The sequence below is a fragment of the Thermobia domestica genome, chromosome 3 (assembly GCF_964235325.1).
Source record: "Thermobia domestica chromosome 3, izTheDome1.hap1.1, whole genome shotgun sequence".
Classification (NCBI taxonomy): Eukaryota; Metazoa; Arthropoda; class Insecta; order Zygentoma; family Lepismatidae; genus Thermobia; species Thermobia domestica.
The window spans coordinates 136,574,916-136,602,226 of NC_137456.1; positions in this window are offsets into that span (position 1 = coordinate 136,574,916).

A 27,311-nucleotide genomic window follows, 5' to 3' on the forward strand; every position below is an offset into this window, starting at 1 on the left:
GCCATATCTAGCATCTTGGTGCTAGATCTAGCATAATTTACATGCATTTAGCATCTAGCATCTTGACTTTAGCATTTGGCCAAATCTAGCATAATTTCATTCTTCCCTCTTATGAACAGAAAAAGTACTAAGATTTAGATGGTTCAAGGACCGTCGGGAATTATTCTTCTTAGTTGAAGCGATAATTGGAACAATGAGACCAGTCAGTATTTCCGCAATGGTAATTTATTGTTGAATTCAGATAATGTTCAAAAATAGCAAAACGTGACACTACAAATCATATTTACTTACCCATAGTTTTATTACTGTCAACTGAAACCTGAATGTTTGGTTATCTGGGATGTTTCTGTCCCTTTCAATTTACAACTTGAGAGGGGAGGGATATAAACGTCAGGGGACAGCTAGTAATACACTAAAAGAAATGCTTCAGGCCTGTGTCGGAAGCGGCATGTTGTGTATATATTTCTTAAGATGTTATCCATTCATAAAAAATAAATTGGATCTTCCTTCTCTATAATGTGCCATTTACCAATTTATTTCATTATCATTCCTGACAGCGTCATATTAGCTTTGTACCAAATTTCACATAAGTAAATCCCCACGCTAAGCGGGTTTGCATATCCAGGCTCCTAACTATGAAAATATTTACGATCACTCCAACCCCAATCATTTCACAGATTCAACCTGTTGTATATAAGTTATTAGGACGTAAAATTGAATGTAATTTATACGAAAAACCCTTTTATGCATTGCAAGACCTGTAACGTCCAAATATTCACCACAAACTTATAGTTGTATCGACATAAACAAACAAACAAAAAAAAAAAAAAAAGAAGTGTGGAGCACGAAACCACTTTACACAAAAGTCAAAAGAGGTCATTGAAGACATAACAACTGGTCGAGCGGTTTGTGTCACTAGTCTATCAATAAGAAGTTTCTGTGTTCAAACCCTGTAGAAAATATTCTTTTTTTTTCTGAAAAGTGTGTTCCTATTTTCATCAGAGAACTGAGAACATTTCTTTGAATAAATCTTTGGAAACTACTTTTCTCTCAAATTCGATTAGAAGCGAACATTATATGAATTGAAAATCTAACATCCACAGCTGAGAAAAAAATATTAAGTATGTTCAATATGTCATTATTATCCTTTGATTTGTAGTGAAAAACTAATTATAAGCATTGACAATTTCAGAAGATTCTCTCCCGGTAATGGTCAATATATGAATGAGAAACTGATAAAACATTATTAGTCCATTTGAGCATGATCGAAGATAACTTATGGCCATGAAGGGGAAATTTATGTCGACAGGGTCTCAAATTCTCCGACGGGTCATGACCTGAAATTATCATTGTTTGAAAGATTTCCTTAACAAATAGAATATTATATTTATTTCTCGTTCTACGTTTTGAAATGGAAAAATCATAATTTTAAATAGAATTATAATACGATAAGCATAAAGATTTATACAACTAATGAAGTAAATATCCTTGTGTAAGTTATCGATTTCTATTCGGATTAAAACTCGAATACTCGTTTGCATCACACTTTAAAGTAATTCCTCTCTCTATATATATTTCCTACTGGAAAGCATGTTTAACTCCAATTACTTAATCAATATTTTTAATAATATATTTTTATTGTAATACTCTTACTATTCAATGTTGTATGCACTTAATTTCTCAAAGCAAAACCTCACAAATGTATAATTGACTAGTAAATATTATCAAATAAATTATCATTTAGTTTACGTAAATATTGCATCGCCTGATTTGAAACTTCGTATTTTAAATAATAATAATAATAATAATAATAATAATAATAATAATAATAATAATAATAATAATAATAATAGTAGTAGTAGTAATAAAATCATAGCCATATCTTTATCAGAATTTCAGGCTTAGTCAATAAATGAATTCAACATAGTCTCTATTCGAAGCTCTATTTAATCGAATCAGATAGAAATACGAAGAGGAACTTCGAGAACAGGTAAAAAAAATGTCACTTTGGTGGGTTTGGAAGTAACTTTTAAGAGTTTTTTTTTTTTTTTTTTTTTTTTTTACAAATTACAGACAAATGCCTTGAACACTTTTCTTTAAGTTAACTGATTCACCGAACGTATCTGACATATGAGTAACTTGTCTCTATTTTCTACTCGGTTATACACTCTTTTCCATTAACCTTGAACGACAAGAACACGAACACAAAAACATCCACATAGGTATGAAAGTTAAAATTCCTAACTTCCCCCACGGGGAATCGAACCCGGGACCACATACACCTAAGGCACACGTGCTAGCCACTAGACCAGCGGGAAGAGCAAATGAAATGTATTTTGTAGTGTCTGAAGTTTATAGCTATTTCACCCTGTTGTAGTAGGCCTATGTCTATTGATTTTTTAATGTTTACCGTATTCGTTACTTTGAGGAATGATATATATTATTGATATAGGTTTTATTACATATTCGGCCATAAATATTATATAAATTATCAGAATTATTCATGATCTTTCATGGAAATTCACTGGTGCATGCGTAGTAGAAACAGAAGAACACAACTTTCTGATGTTGGTCAGAACACAAATTTCTAACAAGATGTCTGAATTCCTTGGTGGAAAGCAGTAGTTCCCAACCTAGGGACCCGCAGCTTTCTCCTGAGTAAGCATGAAGAGCGAGTAAGGTGGCGAAAGCTACTGGCATAAAAGAATTGTGCAATAAATAAATAAAGCACTACTTATTATAACTTTCAAATTCAGCTTGACAATTTTATAATTGCCGTTTTACAAAAACATATTGCACTAGGAGGGTATGCAAAAGTCTTGCTGGAAATAAATATAAATTCCTGGGATTATTATTATTATTATTATTATTATTATTATTATTATTATTATTATTATTATTATTATTATTATTATTATTATTATTATTATTATTATTATTATTATTATTGGTCTCCTACTTCTTGGCCAAGATGTGAAATATTCACTACCTTCTTCATACCGCTAAATCAATTTCTTCACTGTTTTCTCGTCACAGCTCATACCCCTAGGTATCTGAATGGCAATTTGTCTAATTGTTGCTCGACCTATGATTTTCCCTCGCATAGTAACAGATACTTTTCTACAGCTTTTAGAGCGAGGTATTTTGCAAACCTGTAGAAATTTGCATTGTGATTCGTATTAGCAATGACAGTAAAGTGGATATTTCTGTTCCTACTGTGCATAATCAGTATCATTATATCAGAAGTATTCCGCCATTACCAGCGGGTCACTTACCGCAGCTGAGAAGCTGCCATGCTCCACGATCTTCTGTTAACCTCTCCATCTTCACATACGATTTTTCTGTTTTGATATCGCCAATAGCCTAATTCTGTTTCTATATAGTCTAATTCGTCCTCTCCCTCTCTTCCCTGCCACCATACCCTCTAGCACATCCGTCATGATACAGTTCCTTCTTAACAGTTTCTACAGTTTCGTCCATGTTTATGTCCTATAAATACAGTAAAATACAGTAAACGAAGCCTTTTATGAGTCTTTTTCTTTACAACTCTATTCGTGGTCCCCTCAAAATACTATTTCCTCCATCCTAAAGGCTCTTTTCGGCATTTCTATCCTTGCTTTTATTTCACGTTCGCATGTCATATCATCACTAGTAATAGTACTCAGATATCGAAAACTAATCACTTGTTGTTTTTTTCCGCTCCTACTTCTATATTTCACACCGATCGCTTCGTTTCAATCACCATGGATTTTGTCTTTCTAACATTTATTTTCATCCCATATTCTTCACAAGCCTTTCTCAAGTTTTCTACATCTTATTAATTTTCTTTTTAGATTCTGCAACAACAACCATATCAACCCCAAACCGTATACACCTCACCATTCTATCTTCTACGGAAATTCCATCTTCATTATGTAGACTCGTTTTCGTTATCTCTTCTAAATAGTTATTAAATAAAATATAATCGGCGGAATATATAATCTCTGTTGAACTCATCTTCCAATTACACTGTCTGTCTACTGTGCATACACCAGTGAATTTCCATGAAAGATCATGAATAATTCTGATAATTTATATAATATTTATGGCCGAATATGTAATAAAGCCTATATCAATAATATATATCATTCCTCAAAGTAACGAATACGGTAAACATTAAAAAATCAATAGACATAGGCCTACTACAACAGGGTGAAATAACTATAAACTTCAGACACTACAAAATACATTTCGTTTGCTCTTCCCGCTGGTCTAGTGGCTAGCACGTGTGCCTCAGGTGTATGTGGTCCCGGGTTCGATTCCCCGTGGGGGTAGTTAGGAATTTTAATTGTCATACCTATGTGGATGTTTTTGTGTTCGTATTCTTGTCGTTCAAGGTTAATGGAAAAGAGTGTAAAACGTGTATAACCGAGTAGAAAATAGAGACAAGTTACTCATATGTCAGATACGTTCGGTGAATCAGTTAAATTAAAGAAAAGAAAAAAGTGTCCAAGGCATTTGTCTGTAATTTGTAAAAAAAAAAAAAAAAAAAAAACTCTTAAAAGTTACTTCCAAACCCACCAAAGTAACATTTTCCTTTTACCTCTTCTCGAAGTTCCTCTTCGTATTTCTATCTGATTCGATTAAATAGAGCTTCGAATAGAGACTATGTTGAATTCATTTATTGACTAAGCCTGAAATTCTGATAAAGATATGGCTATGATTTTATTACTACTACTACTACTACTACTACTACTACTATTATTATTATTATTATTATTATTATTATTATTATTATTATTATTATTATTATCATTATTATTATTATTATTATTATTATTATTATTATTATTATTATTATTATTATTATTATTATTATTATTATTATTATTTAAAATACGAAGTTTCAAATCAGGCGATGCAATATTTACCTAAACTAAATGATAATTTATTTGATAATATTTACTAGTCAATTATACATTTGTGAGGTTTTGCTTTGAGAAATTAAGTGCATACAACTTTGAATAGTAAGAGTATTACAATAAAAATATATTATTAAAAATATTGATTAAGTAATTGGTGTTAAACATGCTTTCCAGTAGGAAATATATATATAGAGAGGAATTACTTTAAAGTGTGATGCAAACGAGTATTCGAGTTTTAATCCGAATAGAAATCGATAACTTACACAAGGATATTTACTTCATTAGTTGTATAAATCTTTATGCTTATCGTATTATAATTCTATTTAAAATTATGATTTTTCCATTTCAAAACGTAGAACGAGAAATAAATATAATATTCTATTTGTTAAGGAAACCTTTCAAACAATGATAATTTCAGGTCATGACCCGTCGGAGAATTTGAGACCCTGTCGACATAAATTTCCCCTTCGTGGCCATAAGTTATTTTCGATCATGCTCAAAGTAGACTAATAATGTTTTATCAGTTTTTTTCTCATTCATATCTTGACCATTACCGGGGAGAATCTTCTGAAATCGTCAATGCTTGTAATTAGTTTTTAATTACAAATCAAATGATAATAATGACATATTGAACATACTTAATATTTTGTTCTCAGCTGTGGATTTTAGATTAGCAATTCATATAATGTTCGCTTCTAATCGAATTTGAGAGAAAAGTAGTTTCCAAAGATTTATTCAAAGAAATGTTCTCAGTTCTCTGATGAAAATAGGAACACACTTTTCAGAAAAAAAAAAAAAGAATATTTTCTACAGGGTTTGAACACAGAAACTTCTGATTGATAGACTAGTGACACAAACCGCTCGACCAGTTGGTATGTCTTCAATGACCTCTTTTGACTTTTGTGTAAAGTGGTTTCGTGCTCCACACTTTTTTTTTTGTTTGTTTGTTTGTTTATGTCGATACAACTATAAGTTTGTGGTGAATATTTGGACGTTACAGGTCTTGCAATGCATAAAAGGGTTTTTCGTATAAATTACATTCAATTTTACGTCCTAATAACTTATATACAACAGGTTGAATCTGTGAAATGATTGGGGTTGGAGTGATCGTAAATATTTTCATAGTTAGGAGCCTGGATATGCAAACCCGCTTAGCGTGGGGATTTACTTATGTGAAATTTGGTACATGAATACAGTTGAAACACTTCATTGAAATAATGAAGATAAGTACGTGCGGGTCTTTGAAATTAGTTAGGAAAGATAATTTGAAAATCTGACATAATTTACAAAAATCTAGCATAATTCAGACCCGTGTTTGGCATCATCGCGAGTCTCGAGTGTGGCAACCCTGATTGCAACCCTGAGGTTCACACCATTTTCTTATAAATCGCTCTTCATGTGTGTAAACTTAACAATATCAAATTTATTAATATTTATGAGTTTTCTTTCAGACTTGAAAACTCGTGTAGAAAAAATTAGAAGATAATTTGTAAAGAACACAAATAGTAAATGAAATATTGTATGGAAATAATTACGGCTACAACACTATTCAGTTGCTTAAAATGATGTAGAATTGATCGTATAGTTGCCCATCACACTTTCGTGCCACCTATGGAAATGAGATTATACTTTTATTGCACTAGTTGACAGAAGATCACCGCAGAAGAAAATTACTGTATGTCATTGAGATAGTAGTCATTGTCACGTGCAAAAATCTTAAACTGTATTCATCAATACAAAAATTGATCAGTTTATATCCGATCGATTTCGAAAATCTGCTGTCACCTGTGTAACTGAGAAAGAAAAATGCAACCGGCCTTGTTACTAGTATAGTTATATGAGTGAATAAACTATGGTTTTATAAGACGTGAGTAGTGAAGTTAGTTATCTAAGTTACGATAAGTCCGATGACGGACTCATATATATAGGGTGGGCCATTTTAATCAATCCGCGGAAATATCTGAAAAATGATAAAACATAGAAGAAATGTTTGAAGTACACGTTAGATATTGCTAAGGTGCAAAACCAATTCCGCCAAAGTATCCCTCCCCGCCCCGCGTAAATGGAGGTAACGGGGGGTAACTTTGAAATGTCAAATGGGAACATGGGTCGAGTAATACCTCGTTCGAAAGGTCTTGGAATATTAAGTAACGCTGTACCAAAAGATGTTTCATATGGAGCACCAGTTTCAAAATGGCCGCCATGATATGGTTCGAAAACTCCAGTACCCGTAGTATGAAAACCATGGAAGGTAAATGAATGGAACAAAATTGAAATACGTAAATATCAAAGGTCATATCAAATGATGTGATTCTTGTGATCCCAGCGGCCTCCCTGAAGGGGTCTTGTGGGCTAACTTCAAAATTTCAATGTCACACCGGACAACGTTTCGGGCGTACGCTTCACCTACCCAATGCTGTTTGGAAGGCAGACTTCATGGATAGAGAATTGGTGCACTGAGTAATGCGGATGACCGCATTTACATTTTGATTAACTATTAGCACTCATGTCATATTGTGAGCTTGATGGACGAAACGGTGTGTACGTATATCTCCGAAATGCTTTCCGAATAACCAGCATGCATTGCATAAAAGTTTCTGTGGCGATGTAGATGAGCAAATTCACACATTTGTAAGTTCCAGCAACTGTATTATTCGACAACTGCTTTCGTATAACGTTCCTTCTGTTTTCGCATCAAATCATACTCAGTCATAGAGATAAGCGTTACCATTCAAATAAAATTTCACTTTTTTTTTAGTCACTACAGCGTCATTCTTACAAACAAATATTTCAACCACACCATACCTATTTGTAGCGTAGCCTTAATTAGCGAATTAAAGTAGAGTTCTCATTTGAACTTTCACAGTTACTTTCCACCCCACTCACATACAGAGCGCAAGGAGAGATTATTTTGCAGGACTTGGATTTATCTCTATACATTATGGCAATTTTCCTCTAACATTTTTATCTCTGTTGTATCATTCTCGAGCCTTGGAACGCCTCCGTGGCTTTCCTATTTAATTTTCGTTATTTCCATTTATCTCTAACCGTATTCATACTATGGGCACTAGACGTTTTCTTAGACACAGTCACCATGTCTTGGCGATCATTTTGAAAACGGTGTCTCATGTCGAAAATATTCTTACAGAAGCTGTTTGATATCCATTTGTCTCTCTCGCTTCAAGTTACTATTTGAAATTTTCAAGTTGGCCCCGGATACCTTTCAGTTGGCCCTTGAAGTCACCCCGACAACACCTCTCGATGTGCCTTACGTCAGTTACCTACTCCAGTTTTTCTTCTGTTGATTTATCTCCAATTGCTTTCTTACTATGGCTACTAAACCTTTTCTCTGACACGGATACTGTGTTCCGGCGGCCTTTTGAGAACACTGCCATTTCACCTCAATCGTTTTCTCCTGCAAGATGTTTGATTTTGCAAGATTTATCGAACGAGGCATCACTCGACTCATGTTACTATTTGAAATTTTGAAGTTAGCCCCCAAGACCCTTTCAGGGAGGCCACTGGGATCACAGGGACCACACCATTCGATATGCCCTATGATATTTACGTATTTCAATTTTGTTCCATTCATTTGCCTTCCATGGTTTTCATACTACGGGTACTGGAGTTTCCGAACCAAATCATGCTGCCATTTTGAAACTGGTGCTCCATATGAAAACCATGGAACAGCGTTACTTAGTTTTCCAAGACCTTTCGAACGAGGTATTACTCGACCCACGTTCCCATTTGACATTTCAAAGTTACCCCCCGTTACCCCCATTTACGGGGGGCGGGGAGGGTACTTTTGGCGGAATTGGTTTTGCCCCTTAGCAATATATAACGTGTACTTCAAACATTTCTTCTATGTTTTATCATTTTTCAGATATTTCTGTGGATTGATTAAAATGGCCCACCCTATATTAAAAATAAAAAGAAACATATAAAGTGTTGTTCAAATGAAAGTACTGCAAATTAAGTCATTCAAACAGAAAAAGCTATATAAATTAGAATAAAAATCGTAAGAAGACTGAAATAACAAAATATTCAAGAAGAATGTAACTAAAAAAAAAATAAAATTAATAACATATAACACGAAAATCTTGAAAGTAAGCTTTAGGGCGCGTTAGCTAAACTAATTTCAGGAATAAATGTAGAAACACGGTGAAACTGCGCATCCTCCTCGGAAAGGTGTAACGCTCGGAACTCTTGCTAGATTTCCTGGGTATTTATTGTTTGGTCTGTGACGACTGAATGTTTAGGCTTAGGATAGTCAGCAATGTGGTGGAAGATTAGAACATGCAGGCCACACAAATTCGTTTGCGGTGAGATTCCGGTAAGCACAATCGTACAATGGTCGCGCAGTGTAAGAATGTGCTGCATATCTGTCATAAACTTCGACACAATGTAAAGGAAAGCTTCAGGGGGAGTAAAAAGAAAACACAACACACTTGATCTGTATAGTTTGGAAGATATCTTTCGCAACGATACACTGCCGATGGTTAGTTTGTTTGAATATAAAGACTATAAATAGGACTAGTCTAAATGCATCAATTGCTAGCCGAACCCCCATTTAATGTACAGTGTTAAGTTTCGTCAGCAGAGAGGAACGGTCTGATGAGCAAACAATACAACCATAGTCTAACTTAGACCTAATAAGACTAGGTGTAATCGCAGCAGAACAATACGACCAAAATACGTGTGGTCGGGAAGTACTCAAATCAAGGTGAAAGCTCATTTGTCAGAGACAATAGTACCTAAGATTGTGATGTGTAATTCCTCGTTAAGAGACAATCGAAAGGCAAACCAAAAATCAAATTATGTCAAGAAATGAAAGATGAGTAACCAGAGATACAAGTCCTAATCAACGAGGTAGGTTCGTTAGAGGAAGAAGTGGATACACTGAGATTTTTTAAGCAGAAAACAGAAAGCTTGTAGTATTTGAGAATTGTCGTAAGGCAGAATCGAACTCGAGAGTTTTGAGTGGAGCGTTATAATTCTCACTACGTAAATTTAAAGGGTTCCTATTGGTAAGAGTACGAAAGAGATTAAATTTTACCCAATAATGTGTAGAGCTCGAAATAGAAGAAAAATTCGGCTCATATATTGGCTATCTGTGCGGGTTTAGTCTGCAGAACCCCACTGATGTTAGTAGACGAACTAGTAGTAGAGCAGTGGCCTTTCATAGAGCCATTTTAATGCCAAACGGATTCGACTACTGAGAGACGTAATGTAATATTTTCAATTCTGGCACATCAAAAATCTTACCATATATCTAACATTGGTACGAAAAATGTCAAGTTATTGAAGATTTTCAGCAATTGGATGCCGATTGAAAGTTTTATGAACATGACGACGAGGCAGAATAGTTTCATGTATTACCGCAGAGCACCAAAGATCTCGCGGTCATGGATGATTGTTTTCGCATTCTTGTGTGGAACTATGAGCAGCCTGAATAACAGTCTATTGAAATAGGCCTACTCCAGTACATGCAATTCCCTAAACGCTGCCTAATCAGCAGAATTCATGTTGAAGCGTGGAAGACATGTATTGGTAATAGTGAACACGGAAAATAGTCGGTAAAACAGACATCGGATATACTTTCCAAGTCAAGGGAGTCACACAGGGAAGTACTACTACACAGGGAGAGTTTAATGTACGAAAAGTCACCGAATTTAGCAGGAAAGTGAGAAGAAATAGAGTTACTAAGGACAAGGGTCCTACCTTCGTCGAGGAATGTCCTTACAACTTTTCTTATGGTCACAATCGTCAGTTGGAATACTGCCCTAGCAATAGCGTATTCCTAAGTTGGAAGGTAGATAAAGAGCTTGGAAATGATCGAGCGATAAATGAATTATAAATTAAAATACCATTTTAGCCTCAACTCACTCGCCTTCAAGCTGAGGACCGTCTATTTCACGAAGGGGTATTATTAAAGTGCCCCATTTTCTGGTCTGGACCTTAGTGTCCAGACCCCGCTACAATTCATTCCACATATGTTCCACGAGGTTCAAATCAGACAATTTAGCAGGCCACTGGAGTCGCTACACATTCTTCTCGTCATATCACGACATAACATTGGTAGCTTTATGGCAAGGGGCATTATCATCCTTATAGTAACATTGGACCATTCCAAAGAATTTCCACAATGTGGGAAGCACTGAATTGTCCAAAATGTCCAGATAATTTGCACTCTTCATGTCACCAGGCAAAGCAACAAGCGGGCCTAGGCCGAACTAACAAAATGTACCCCACACCATTACACCACTACCACTAAATTTCACTGTTCGCATAATGTAGTCTGGTAAGAAGCATTCCCCGGGTTGTCGCAACACCCACACCTACACCCGACCATCTGGCATACAACACGTATAGCGTGATTCATCACTCCAAAACGCATGTTTCCATTGGTCTAGGATCCAATTTCGAAGAGCCTTACACCATGCCAACCTCCTGGCTTTGTTCGTTGGAGTGATGTGTGGCTTGTAGGCTGCTGCCCTACCATGGAAACCAAGTGAATGCAGTTCCGTCCTGACAATGTTCAGTGCAATTGGTGTACCGGATGCAGTGTGGAACTCGTGAGGGATGACAGATGCAGTTTACGGCGATTGCTGGATATTATTCGCTTCAGCACTCTCCGGTCCCTGGCCGTCAATTTTTTGGGTCGTTTGGGCCGTTTAGAGACACTGGTGACACCGTAACGTTTCCATTTCAGGATTACATTACCCATCGTCGATTTTGAGTGGCTTAATTGGGCACTAATGGTACGATTCGAGAAACTAGCAATATGACAGCCAACTCCCCTTTCGAACTCACTAAGTTATTGTAGGGGCGCCATTCTCAGTCAAACGGACTCCTCGCATGAAGCATGATCACTGATAGTGCTTTCTGCATCGAAACAAATGACTGGCGTCGTGCAGGTTGCTTTGGATTCCTTACGACGTTATCCTAGCAGACTGACAGATGACTTTTTGGTAGATAGTGTATATGTATATATATCTCTTGCCTTATTTGTTCTATGCGGTTTGTAATATTTAGTATTCTCAACAAGATGAAAGGAGACTTTTTTTTTTTTTTTTTTTTTTTTTTTTTTTTTTTTTGCTGATATGCAAGATGAGAACGAGATGTTTCAATAGAAGGCATCGGCGTAACTAGGATAATTTCTTATGGGGACATAAATTCTGAAAATGAAAAAAATATTTTTTAGAAAACCTTGTAATGAGATATATATATATATAACAGTACAGTGAAAATCTATTATTTTATTATCAAAAATTGCTTAAAATTCTATATTCCCTACATTCTGTTGCTACTCAATAACTACCTAAAATCTACTCTAGTTATGAAAACTCGAAATTTTCTATTACTGCTTCACTCGTGCAATTCTGAGCCAAAATACGTTATTCATAAACGTTAACCGTTATGCTCTCAATTTTCTTTTAGACAGGGGTAAAAGTGGATCTGAAAAGGTAGGGGGACGGATGATGTCACGTCGTACTCCGTGCCTATCTTTGCCCATTGTATTTTTTTAGGAAGTGGAGGGACGCCATAGATAATTTTGGAGGTGGGAGAACGGTGTCCTCCCGCGTTCCTCTTTACATTTACCCCTGCTCTTACAGATACAGAAGACAGAGAAATATACAAGAAATAACATAATTTAAAATTATAACTTTTTTAAAAATCAGTCATGGGCTAATATTTATTCACTATTTAATGTAAAATGTAAAATCTTTTCATTTTAAATTTCACAATAAATCAATGTCGCTTACTAGTGGTGCAGCTTAATTACACAAATCTTTCCGAACAAAGAAATAAATCAATTTTTATACACAAAACATTTTTAACTAAGAAAAAATCAAGCAAGGTATATAAAACTACCGAATCGGAGAAATATAGTTGCCTAACTTCCCGTAAATATTAAATATTAAAAATATACAATTAGAAGAAGCAGGTCAACATTACGGGAGGAGAAGACTTGTAGACGGACTTGAGGGAATCGTTTTCCTATAAAAGACGTTTCTGATGACCTTGTCAATGAAATATTAAACTAAACACCTTACAATTTAAAATCTTCGGGCGGATGTATGATAAGTGGTTCTGACGGACAAGCAGAAGTGATTGTAACATCTAAAACAACAAACATTTAATTAAACAAAGATTCAACCAGCACAATTGATTGATAATAACGTTGATCCCAATATTTTAACAGAGAGAAAGAAGAGAGAGAGAATATATGTCCAAATTGCATATGAGCTATCTCAGCGTATTGTTGTAGTTACATCGTTAGCGTCAGCCGTCGGGAAATGTGATTACAGCCAGGGAATGCCCACGAAGGGGTCCACCGGACCCGGACCCTCAAAAAATCTTTTTTTTTAAAAAAAAAAAAAGGATTGTGTTTTGTCTGTACAGGGAGCACTCATGGAAAGTCCATCCGATTTGGGCCGCATGAAATCTAAGTAACTTGACAGACATGTGTGCATTTCCCTAATGAAACTATACTTGATTTTACAGTGAAATTATTATTGGTTTATTTCTGAAAAACAAAGACAAAATTAAGTATTTATATTGGCTAATCAATAAGCGCGAGAATTTCCCTGGATTTTCACGTTATATCGAAAATTGTTGTTTTTCCCTTTTAACTAAATTTACCTACGAAATTTCTCTAGATTAGGGAAATTTCCCTCAAAGTACGAGCACTGCTTGTTATTGCTGCTATAACCGCCACCAGGTTATAGAAGTTTTTTGTGGACGCTCTGTATATTTCGTAAAGACAGTGACAATTTTTTCGATTTATACTTTATTCTGCGACGCATATAAGTTCTTTCTTCGGCGGGAATTGCTTCTTTCCCACGCAACTGGACAAAGAAGTCTCGTTGTTTTTTCTTATATATATATTTAAAACATTGCTTTTGCTGAGAAAATTTCAGTTAGTGACGAACCTTTACAGTGTTTCTCCCTGGCTTATTATTATGCACAGTATATATACTGCAGTTATTTGGAACTAAATTAAGTGCTTCCTTTAATCGCTTATGGAAATATTGCAGAAGTTTAGAGAAATACTGGCTGACCAGATGTTCAAGTGACCAATGTGACGCCAGTCATGTTGGTTTTGCAGTTTCTTATCTGTATTTTCTCACGTCCGAGTTATCGCAGTGTCTCGTGCATTGTGGGTAGTTGACTAAAATTAACATAAATTATTTTCCGTATTCTGTTTGCATGTGCATACAGGTGAGTTAAATGAGTGATTTTTGGAATGAACTGCCAACGCTTATCAGTCGACCATTGCAACCCGTACCTTGAGCTTTTGAGCTCGAGGAGTTTGACTCCGGTATTGTATGCAGCAACCACGCACGTTGCGTCGGGAATCAAGTATGATTTTGTGTTAAGGGGCACAAGCTATTAGCCGGCGAAGGACGTTTTCTTACGGCTAGACCCCGACTAGTGAAGTCCCAGGTCCGCAGACCTTGTGCGTACATGTCAGTTATATGTTCGTCCTCCAACATCAGCATTCTACTTTGGAAACTTTCTTGTTTTTTTTTAATTTGCTGAAGACTCATCTTTACGCTTCAGGATTGTTTGGCGCAGCAACTGGATTTCTAAGTGGGATTATCCCGGCAACTTTTCCCCAGTGCTAATCCCCCAAGTGCGTCAATGCTGTGAGAGAAGCATTCGTAGTGAAATTTCAGATATAATCTCATATATATATATAAAGGGCTGCATTGTATTAAAAGGGCAAAGTGTGATTTTAGTAATGAAGATTATTCTACATGTTGTGTTGAGTGTTGTGTTTATTTCTCTTCGTTACTTTTTTTATACAATAGCATTCTAATCAATAAGTATAGTGTTATTTAATCCAGTGTGTTTTCGCTGTTTGTGTGAATGATGTTTGCGTGCGTTATGGTCTGAATGACCGTCTAATCGTCCGTGAGGTTTTCGAGACGAGACACCCGAACTTCTCGGTGCCTAATGCTCGTCTCATCATTGAGACCGACGAACGATTTGGAAGCAATTTGTAACCCTTCTTGGAGAGGTCCTTCATCGTCCTATCGAGATAAGTTCAGGTACCAGGAAAATACTTATTGGTAGGACCATGAACCACGAACACCGACCAGATTACACGGAGTGGTTACAAATAAATGTCCGCCCGAACAGAGACCTCGAATTGAATTGGTTACACTGCTATACTCATGTAACTTTTACAGCATGAAACTAAAATATCAGGTAATCATTAACATATTTTTTCTTTAGCATAGCACAAATATAGTCTCTTTTCAAAAACAAAATATAAAAAGTGTTCCTGGGGTGCACAACTTCCGCTACGTGGAAATTATTTATCGTTTAGTCGGATTGGTTGCAGAAAAACGTCGTGTCTGTGTCTTACAATATTGTACACCTCGCAACTTTCGACACCCTGCACAAAAATTTCTGGGTCCGCGCCTAATCGCTGTTTATACCTTAAGAATGTAAGTACAAACTTCAGTTCATAAATAATAATAATAATAATAATAATAATAATAATAATAATAATAAGAAGAAGAAGAAGAAGAAGAAGAAGGAAAAGTAACAAACGATATTGAATACTGACTTTTGAATGGGTATTATATGCTTGTATATAGAAATTTATTGCTTGAGTTTAGCAGTTCAAGAGTTCGGCTTCTTTTTTATTTACCTTAATAATTTGCTCTGAAAATCTTGACTATTCAAACATTACTATGGTATAAATAAAATAATAACAGTAAGATTGCAGACTGGTTTTTCATACATGTGTAAACAAGAAAAACTTCCTACGTCCATACAAAAATTTATTTACATAATAAATCTATCAAATTTTAAAATAAGACGCATATAGTGCAAATTGACAACTCACTATTGTACCCACTATTACATTGGTCCAGGAATTTTATTACATCCAGGCAGCACATCATATTTAAAAAAAATTGATGGGTGGACGAGTATAGACACTTATCTCGAATGCAAGTATCACTAAAATTGTTATGCGTAAATTGAGATAAATTAATAACATTATTTTTGTCCAGTAGAAAAATTCTGGGGAGGGCCAGCTTTGCTTCTGGGGGCGGCACCTCCTGGCTCCCCTCTATCTAGATAGAATGACTTCTATCTAGTTCCACCTATGATAGAAGGGAATATCGTTTTCGACACGAGACTGCACTTACAAGATGCCTTTTGAAGACTAGACCAAATTTTGTTTCATGGGCTATGTTATTAATATTGACATCGGTAGTGGAAATATTACCATTTGTATTTTCAACAGAGGAATAAGAGTGTTGATGCATTCTATCGTATAGATTCTTGGGATAATATTAATCCATGTAGTAGAAACCATTCCTCGTTATCTTTTATCCTTTTTGCTATGATATCTGTTGACAGACAGATGGGCAGTCGGACAGATAGAATCGTTGTGAGTCTTCCAATATTTACGCATGGTATAGTTTTTAAGCTTAACGTTTTAGAGACGAGCATGGTGTATAAACACATCAATCAATCGTGGGGCCACGGTGGCTGAGTGGTAGAGCGTTCACCTCTGGTGCTTGGGGTACCGGGTTCGATCCCAGCCCCCGCCAAGTGAACTTTGTGGTGGACAAACAGCGTGCTCGTGGGTTTTCTCGGGGTTCTCCCGCTTCCTCCCACTTTCTTCATTCCACCATTTCATTCATTACTGATCATCACCGTCTCCTTTAGCCTAACCGGCATAAACGTGGGACGTAAAACTCAGAAATTTCATTTCATTTCATTTACATCAATCAATCGTTCCGTTGAGGACGAGTGTGGAATATAAACACAACCGATCGTTCCGTCGAGGACAAATGTGGCATAAGCGTACCTGGGCAGAGAAGACAAGTGTGGTTTAGAAGCGTCATCTATTTTTTAATTTGTGTAATAAGTCATTCAATACACTATTATGGGGAGGCACGATGGCTGAGTGGTAAAGCGCTTACATCTGGTACGTAGGTTCCCTGTTTAGATCCGTGACTAAGTAAGTTTGTGATGGAAAACAACATGTTGGGTTTTCTCGGGATACTTCTGTTTCTTCGTATATTCTCATTCTACTAATTCTTCCATCGTCACAGGGGTGCCCACAAGGGGGGGGCTATGACGCAAACTGCGTCATTGAAATATTGGGGGGGGTTAAAATCTATATAAATATGTTTGATGAGGGGGGATAACATTAATCGAAAAGAAGATTTTTTCATGGAAGAACACCTACGGATAGACAATTGGGGGGTGCGTCATAGACGTAAGGGGGGGTGGGCACCACTGTATCGTCATTCACTTGCCGTAATCATCCGTGTCCTTTAGCCCAAAGGGCATAATCACGGAACGTTAAACTCAAAGATTTCGTTTCATTTCATCTCATTACACAATTATAGGATTGGATAGGCTTTAAGGTGTCACTTAATTTGAGCGTCTGTGAAGAAAGACTAATAACCATGCCTAATGAAACCTTTTACAGACGGATGTGGTATGTAATCACACCTCATATCGTTCCGTTGAGGATGCTGTAGTATATGAATACAAAATCTGGAGGGGAAACTCTGAGTATAGTTTGTAAACCTGATTTGCGTTTAATTTGTCAAATAAGTCATTCTATCTATTGCAATGTAATAAAAATTCAATTCGAAAATTGTGCACTTTCTCAATTTCTGTTTCGCCTGAAAAAGAATGATTTAAAATAGCTGTTCGTAAACGGTTAAAATTAATTTAATAAGTAACTACTAGTAATTATGTTACTTTTATACGGTACTATTTCTATGCATTGTTCTACTCCATGTATCATTATTATGTTGCTTAGCTCTCTTGTATTCGGTTTTATCTTTAAACAGTTCCTTGTTCATTCGCAGCTACGCTCAGCTACGATGTCTTCCTTCTCGTTGCTCTCGCTCTTGACCCTTTGGTTTATTTAGCAGTCCCTCGATCTCCGCTCTTGCTCTGTCCTGACAATACACCCACCCTTCCATGATCCGAGCTGAAACCACAGGGGGATTCAGTGTTAAGGCGAAACTTGGCAAGGAAAAGAAAACACGTCACGCGAATCAAGTGAAATAAAATAAGAACAAAAGACTGAGTATACGTACGAGACGAGACGAGAGGCCAACGAAAGAGACGCGCAAAGTGATTCGTGTGGAATTGTAGACAGAGAGAAGCATGAGAAGAAAAGAAGAAAAACGTTCCTCGAACACAACGTGTCAGAAATCGTCGGCAAAATACACGTTTGCTGATAATGTGATTTTGAAATTATATTACAAGTCAAGAAACTGGGAGAATTGCTAATCGTCACTATATAATCTTTCACAACTTCCTTGTCACAATTCATGATACTGCACATGGTTGACCACCCTCATTACCACAATTTTTCAGACTTACTATCCAATTTTCTTGAATTTATCCATATGCCTTTATGTATTGTCAACATTTCTGTATCTTCTTTCCTCCCTCATTCGTGGGAGACCTGAGTTCGATTCTATGTAGGAGCTCATATGGTTCGGATTCCACGTTAAATTGTAAGTATACATCTCATAATAGTATCGGTGCTGAAAGGAGCCAACCCAAGCAATCAACTATTGATCTATACATTGCACTTTTTTTTGCATGATACTAATTATACTATATAACCCGCTTCTCGTTATGTCTTATCGTTTTTGCACCTAGAACAATACCGAAACCGAAAGTTGCACTGGATCTCTTCTACTTACGATTTTAGTAGAGAATTAAGGATGGAGGTGGAATGCATTCTTGAGGCGCTTAATCGATTGCATGAAACTGCTTCTCGCTATCTATGATTTTCGTCTATAGTGGTCAATAATATAAGGAAAAGGAAATGGTTGATTTCTACCACTTCCGATACAGTGATTCCCGCCAGTAACGAACTCGATAGGACCTAACTTTTAACCCTTTACTCCCTGGTCAAAAATGGTTGCTATCCATCAAGTAATTCTTCAGATTTTCTTTCTCTTCCCGGGGGACAGATTGATAGACAAGGTAAAAATAATAGTTGTTTCTATTGCGTTATAGGCACGTATAATGATTTTCGTGATCATTTAATTGGTGTTATAGCTTTCATACAATATTCATATACGTGATTCAAGGATGATTTGTTACATAGTTCTAATCTTCGTCAACAGGGGGGAGTCAAATTCAGAACTGCAGAAGCTTTACTTTTCGAACTCCATGAAAGTTCCTTTTATATCTGCTTTCTCGGTCTGTTCTTCTTGGGAGATATTCCTGATTTTAATTTACTATAAATATAATTCACCATTCACTCACCATTTTCTTTTATTAATTTAAAAATCCTATTCTCCTAACCCGTTAATCCGTTTGCTTCAAAATTTCAATACCCGATGACTCTACAATCGACTGCGGAAAACACAAGGAATAAACGCACGATGAAACAAATAACGTAACTGGATTTTGTTAATACTTAACGAGCGAGAATCCAGAAGAAGATATTAATGATGAATATTGCTTATGAATAATCGTCTTTCCTCTCTATGCCGTAAGTAACTCATCAGCGTTACAGCTAACAAGCGACTGTTGGCAACGCTATAGTTGTGTGTTTAGATGGTGTCATTAACATATCAGATCCCGATACAATTATCCTATACTATGGACCCACAGTTTAGTAAGTTAATCCATTCTGTAATGCTCTTCATGTACAACTAAATTATTTTTTCCCGCTGAAATTAATCCAAATTCAATTCATGTGTTCTAGCTATAAAAACATGGTATTTTATGTAAATTTTACTCCATTATGTGATTTTTCTTTTCGTACTTAAGAACACAGAATGAAAATAACATTATTAATTTAAAAGAGAAACCATGGAGTTCCGTTTCACAGTGTGAAACTACGGTAGAGTTCCAAAGTATCCGAATTCAATACTCAAACTTGAATTAGTACATCTATAACCACACTTTATAGAGCAATACGATCAAAGCTAGATCCTATTCCTCGGATCCTGAACCCACATCTAAATTTTAATATTTACTATCTCTTACTATTTTTTGTTGTACGAAAATAAGTGTTTAAATCGTAAGTAGGCCTACTAGTAGATTTTGCGAATGTTAATATATAGTATGTTCTCCCGCGAGGCAAAATCAATTCTACCAAACTACTTCTCTCTATCTATTATACATTTTTGTTCTATGTAGTGACCAACGTTGAAAACCGGAAACAGTTCATTTCTACCACTTATACCACTATATATATTTAATGTTTTTGCTCTATTGAAATCAGTATTGACATTCGAAACACTTGTAAATTTTAACCACTTCCGTTTGCTGGAGGTAATGACATGTTGTTACGGGAATATTGAAACGATTGCAATAAACCTGTTCTCACTATCTGTTACTGTTTTCGTTCTATAAGAATAAATGATAAAATTGGGAGTGGTTGATTTGCTACCACTTCTGGTCTGAATAGAGGCTTAACAGGTCAGGCTTAATTTTATTTAAACCGGAAGTAATAGTAAATTAGAACAACTTCTGGTTTTGATAGAGTGTTGCGAATAGTCATCATACGTTAAGAGCTACTTCGTGGCAAAAGCGGTTAGCGTACGCGCCTAGGGCGTGGAAAACCCGGGTTCGATTCCCGGCGAGAGCTCATGTGGTTCGGATTCCACGTTAATCACTAGGTCCACGTCTCATATAGCCTCGCTGCTGAACGGGACGTTAAATTCAACTCAATAATATCATTATACGATAACTTAAGACGCTGAATATTTTGCAAGCAACAGCTTCTCGCCATGTATTTCCGTTTTCGTTCTACGGCGAAAATCGTTGAATCCGGTAATAGTTAATTTGAAACACTTCCGGTTTGAATGCAGGGTTTACGGAATAAATGAGACGCTGAATTGATTGCCAAAAAAAAAAAAAAAAAAAAAAAAAAGCTGCTTCTCAATTTCTTACATTTGTTTTGCTTTGAAGCCCGTCAACAGAGAGACAGACGGCTGGACATAATCGTCCTATAAAGCTTCCTGCACTTATGCATTGTTTGGAAGTCTAATAAGTAACACTAAATTAGAGAAAACAGTATGATAGTTAAAATACACTAAAAGTGCAAAGAGGAATAAAAATTAGTTTTTGATCACAGAAATCTACGACAAAGAGATTATCGGTACAACGCGAGTGAGTTCGTATTCCAAAGTGAAATGAAACTTCTTAGTTTACTATCCCACGTTTGTGTTCGTTACGCTAAATTAAACGAATGATTAATGGAAGTCAAATTATTTTGAAATTATTTTCTTCTGCTTTCCAACCAAGAATCGAATCCGAAATCGTGTACACTAAAGGCGCACGCGCTAACCATTAAGCCACCTAGGAGGGTCTTACACATTCAGAAATATACGAAAAGGGGGCAAGATGGTATTTTCCCTCTAGTGGCTATATTTGTAAACTTTAAGCAATCATAGAAGTTGATGAAGAAGAACATATCAAGGCGGTGGTACCACATGAATGCCGGCGAATTTGCTTTAAAAATAGGTTTGTTTAACTCATGTAAAAGAAAAATTGTACTGTGACTGAAAATTTCAGTTGATGAGTACTAAAGTATTTCATAAATGTAGTGTGTATATATGAAAATTCTAAGCATTACGACGAGAACCGGTGAGTGTTCTGAATAAAGACATATAGGCCTCATGGCGCCATAACTACAAGCAATATTTTAAAATAACGAAACATCTTTCAAGTGTACTTCGGGGCAAGTTAATACAGAAAGAGAAGGGGCAAAATGGTACATGTATCATCTTGCCCCATTATTATCTATATGAAGGATACAGGGAAGAAATACGTTAAGTTACACTTTGTAAATTATTCAGGAGAGCGTATCTAAAGTTCGGAAACCTATGTTTTTCTCCTTGAGGCTCATAACCCTGCACGCGATTGATTTAATAGCTAGTAAAAATGATAGAGAAAGAGCTTGTGTCAAAGGATAAGAAGGGGAAAAGTATTCTGTGGGAAAAGTATCAAGAAGTCGTCAGTACCGAAACGTGATTACTGCCCAATATGTTCAAAAGAATATGTCCATCCACCGTCCACTGATTGGATAGAGTGTTGTGACTGCAAACAATGGTTTCATGAGAACTGTACAAATTACAAAGGCGTTAGTTCTTTTATCTATAGTGATGAGTGATGTTTGTATGTGGTGAATGATTAGTGATAGGAATTCGGCACATCTCAAGTTTCACCTCCCATTTATTTTTATTTTATTTTTATTATCATTATTTACATTTTTTATAACTTTAGAATTAATTAATTCGCTTTTCGTTAAAATTATTATTAGCGAACAAAGAATATGTAATAACAGTTTTATTTTAAGGTGATAAGATTAGAAGAATAATCTGAATATACACGATGAGTAGACTAATCCTTTTCAGGTTTCTATTTTCAAATTGGAAATGCATTGACCTAGTTTATATATATATATATATATATATATATATATATATATATATATATATATATATATATATATATGGTACTTATACCGATTATGGCTCGGGTCCCTAATATGGCCCACAGACAATATATCTGCAGATTTACTTTGGTGCCACTAGATGACAATATAAACTATGTCCTCATGACAAGCGTAAAGCGGGTCAGAGGACATAGTTCATGTTGTATCTAGTAGCACCAACGTAAATCTGCAGAGATATGGTGGGTGGGCTATATTATGGACCGGGGCCATAATCGGTACAAGTACAAGTACCCGGTAGTCCTATATATATATATATATATATATATATATATATATATATATATATATATATATATATATATATGCATCGTTGAGATCTATCAGTATAAAATTTGTGTTTGTCTTTAATATAGATTTAAAATGTTCGATATAAATTTGTTTGTACTTTCAGATTAGGCTACAACATTTTATATTATTTATATATAAGGAAAGCACTAATATTGTATCAAATTGCTCCAGTATTAATATCATCTTGACCCAATGTGTGGGGTAAGATGATATTTTTAACCTAGTCATTAAAAAGAAATATTCCTCGGCAACCACTGAGGGAACATCAATATAATTTTGTTCGTTTTTACTAGAAATACCAATTCTTCTGTCGGTATAAAAAGCTGCGACTTGCGATGAATAGTACTTTCTCCACATGATAAAAAAAAAGAAACTGTCTCATCTTGCTCCATCTTCTCCTAATGTTCGTAAACCAAGGGGAAATCGTGACAAAACTTGTTCATGACCCAAATTTTTCATAAACGGCGGTCTATTTTATTTCTACACCGGAGCTCCTTTCATCTTAAAATTAAGTAATTTCGCAAAGCTCCTTACAATACCGATATCAGATCAAAACCAAAAATTTTGGCCTAACCATGAGGAATCGAACCCAGCGCTACGCCACTAAAGACACACAATCAACACATTTGGATACAAACTCATTCTGATCATTTTTTTTTCTTTGAACAATAGTTTACAAATGTACCTGCTACGTACGCATAAACGTGTGTGATTTCACCCTTGTACTATATGTAAACTTACTCTTTTTGATAACTTTTTTTCTCTTTTCTTTGTTTTACAGCTAGCCAGAGGTTATAATTTTATCGCCCAATGAGAGCGAATGCCGTGAAGCACCGCTAGAATCACTGACGCATTACGTTGCTCAGCTGTTCCCAATTGAGTTACCTGACCGGAAATAAAGCCTTAAGGCAAACGTTAATAATAGTAGAGAGATCTTTTCATAAACAATTAACGATATACAAGCTCAAATGTGATTTTCTATTGTTTTTAACTTCTTTTTAATTACCTTACATTGAAACATATTAATAAAATAAGTATATATATGATTTTCTTTTCAATATTAAGTATAAAAGAAAAAAAGGATGGTTTGTATTAGTGTTGTAAAAAAAACGGTTTTTTTCTGTGTTTTTTTTTCAATAAAAAACATCGTTCTTTTTCATGATTTTTTTAAAAGTCTGTTTTTTTCTGACAACTATTATTTATTGATTTATGTTGCAGATTATTGAAATAATCAATAGAACTTGAGTCGAAGCACTCGTAGTTTATAAATCGTTTGTTTCTTTGTACCTATACGAGCAAAATTGTGTAATTATTCCTTTCTGACCCAAGTCATTTTCGGTGTTTTCCTACATTTTCAGTTAGTGACTTATTGCTCAAAAACCATTTATTCGATTGATATGGTTAAGACCTTGTTTTTTTAGAAAATGGATGTGACTATTTTTTGGTGTAAGTTGTATTTCAGTGCTGCCAACGGGTGGGAAATTGTTGAGGGAAATGTAGGGGTGAAAATTTACAAAAAAAAAATCCCTAACCGTATATCAAATTTTTTGTATCTATCACCACTGCTGCCATATGGGTTCAAGTCACCTAAAAAAAATTCTGTGGTATGTTGACAAGGTACAGTGAAATCCTGAAATCGCTGGCTTCCATTCAAAGAGGTAAAGAAAAAATTATCTGTCATCATACATATGTTATTTTGACACTTTTTACGCCTCAGAAACAAAAATCAACAGATATGGCGAGGCTACAGCTTCTCTAATTATCCTATTGAAACTTTTTATGGTGCGTTCTGTAGGTCGAAGAGGAAGCTTTCAGGTAGTGGTACGTTTGTTTGAATGTAGCCAACAAGAGGGTAATAATAAAGGAGAAAAGGGAAATTTTCCGAATGTTTCAAATAAAAATCGGGAATGAATTGTTTTGGCTGGAAACACTGCCATCAGACAGACGAAAACTATCTGAACATAAACCTTCGTACCCCAAGAATATATCCTACAAGTATCATGGCGATATCTAACAAAGTAAGCATAAAATTAAAAAAAAAAAACTGTCTCATTCTAACTCAGAAATTCACCATTTTCTTACCATTTACAGAACATGGTTTATTATAAATCTCAACTGTACTTCCCCTAATTATTCTAGTGATACTTTTCATGGTGCGCTGTGTAGGCTAAGAACGAGACTTTTAGACAGTGATACGTTTGTTCTAATGTAACCAACAAGAGAGAAATAATAGAGACAAAACTCATAATTTTCCCAAAATTTCCCCGTTAAATCTGGAATTAAAATTTTCTGTAGCTGGTAACACTGCTAACAGACAGACGCAAGCTATCTTAATTTAAACATTGGTACACCACTAATGTATCCTACAAGTATTATGGCGATATTTAATGAACAAAGCTTCTAATTACCAAAAATATGTTACGGTAAACAGAAAAGTAGGGAAAAACTAGAAAAATCAAGGGTTAGAACTTAAATACAATTTTTCGTGCGTCCCCTAATTACCCCATTGTAACGATCTGTCCTCGCGTTTGTTCGATTGGCGTAAGCTGACTTGCACTCGGACGTGTACGTACGGATTTATAAACAAAAATTTCGAATTTTTTGCCCAAATTTAGGGAAATCTTAATTTACCTGATTAGCAACACTGCGCGCAGGCCCGTCTAATTGATGTCAACAGTTAGGTATCCATCCGAGGTATCTAACTGACAAGTCTTAAGGAGGTCTCTCTACAACGAAGGAAGCTACAGGAAAAAAAGGATTAAAGGAAATTCGAAAATTCTCGAATTTTTGACTGGAGTGAAATTTGAGAAGGGAATTCGACACCAGAAGAAAAAGAAATTAATATGATAAAGTATGGTTCAACCACATTTGGCAAAAATAAGTATCCCGATATCTTAATTAGTGTCCACACAGGAGCAGATTAAAAAAGTGACACACTCGTGTGTGCCACTTCGGCCACCTGGGTCCGAAAGGGTTACGAGTGTACACTTGATTACATTTGTTTGACTACTAACACGTGCTGTTGTAGTTATAGATTCGACTAATAATAATATCGTTGTTGTAAACAATAATTTTATAGGAAGATTTTCTCTCCTTTTTACAACTTAGTTCCAACACTGTTGGTGAGAAATGCAGAGTGTTTCAAAATGAATATCGGGGTTTTAAGTCTTCGTAGTACTTATTACATTTTACGTACAATTACAAACAATACATCAAGTAAAAGAGCACTTCAAACAGTCTTTGTTACAAGTGTTCGATGTGAGATTCATTCGTCACACGGCACACATCTAATCGATAGGCGAGAAAGGCCCATAAACTTTCCACCATATGGCACAAAACACATTCAATTTAGGGGAGTCTCGTTTCAACTGTAATATCTCCTGAGGATTTACTGACGGCCAGATGCCAACATTATGAGTGTTCACATTAGCTCTTAGGTGAAATGTCGATTTATCACTGAAGACGACACGATCCAGAAAATCTTCATTGTTATGAAGCAATACACCGTATTTCACTTGCGAAATTGGCACGTAAACCGTAGTCTGTAGGCTTTAGACCTGTAGCAACTGCAGACGATAAGGACGTAGTTGCAAGCGTCTCCTTCATATTCTTCACACAGACGGTTGCACTGTAACTACAGATTCAGTCTTTATTAAAACACAAAAAAAGCTTTTTGCTCTCTAGTCTCCATCTTTGTTACTTGCTCTTTCTAATGGCAGAGAGAAGAAACAATGCATGTACATGCGTGCGTACAAAACTGTTTGAGTTGCTCTTTCATTTGATACAATATTTATAATTGTAAATTAATTGTAATAGATACTGCCAAGTTTCAAAACCCTAATATTAATTTTGAAACACCCTGCATTACTTCAAATTGAGTCATCCTATATTCATGTCTTTTATATACATATCATCAGGGCCGACCCCAGGCAATTTGTCGCCCAGTGCAATGGCATAATTTGCCGCCTCTCCCTTTCTCCAGAAAGAACAAATCTTAAAAGTCATGATTTTAAGTATGCTACTCCAGCATGAACAACAAAGATGAGGGTAAGTGCAGTTGCACTCAGAAAGGCTTAAATACTTTCTAAAAATACAATACAGTTGTGTCTGTTTGTTTTTTCTTTAAATATTAATCTATTATAATACTGAAAAATAAAGCAAACACACCTGCAGAGGAAAGATGGTAATCCTTTTTATAGAATTCAATATCGAGCTTCAATCTCAATGTATCCGTTTACAATCCCAGAGCAACTAAAGCTTTTTTCACAGTCCTTTGCACCTTTCATAAACAAACCGCGTAACTTGATGTATCACTGCGCGCACGACTATTTGCTGATTGGTGAAGAGGAAATTGTTTCCCGCAATATTTCTGCTGCAGCACGTGCATGCATTTCTGCTACTGCTATGTGCATTACTCGTCTCACTCTCATACCATCGCCATGATATGGGCAAAATACTCAGTACTATCCTCCTTTAAGAGCAACTGAACATTATTTTTCTCCAAATTGTAATTACAGATGAAACTGCAATGAATTATGTTAAATTATCAACTGAACGATAAAGAGATGGCGCTGGTATATAACAGCAAGCATACTTATGGGAAATTATTTTTTTTTAATCTATTACCTAAATCA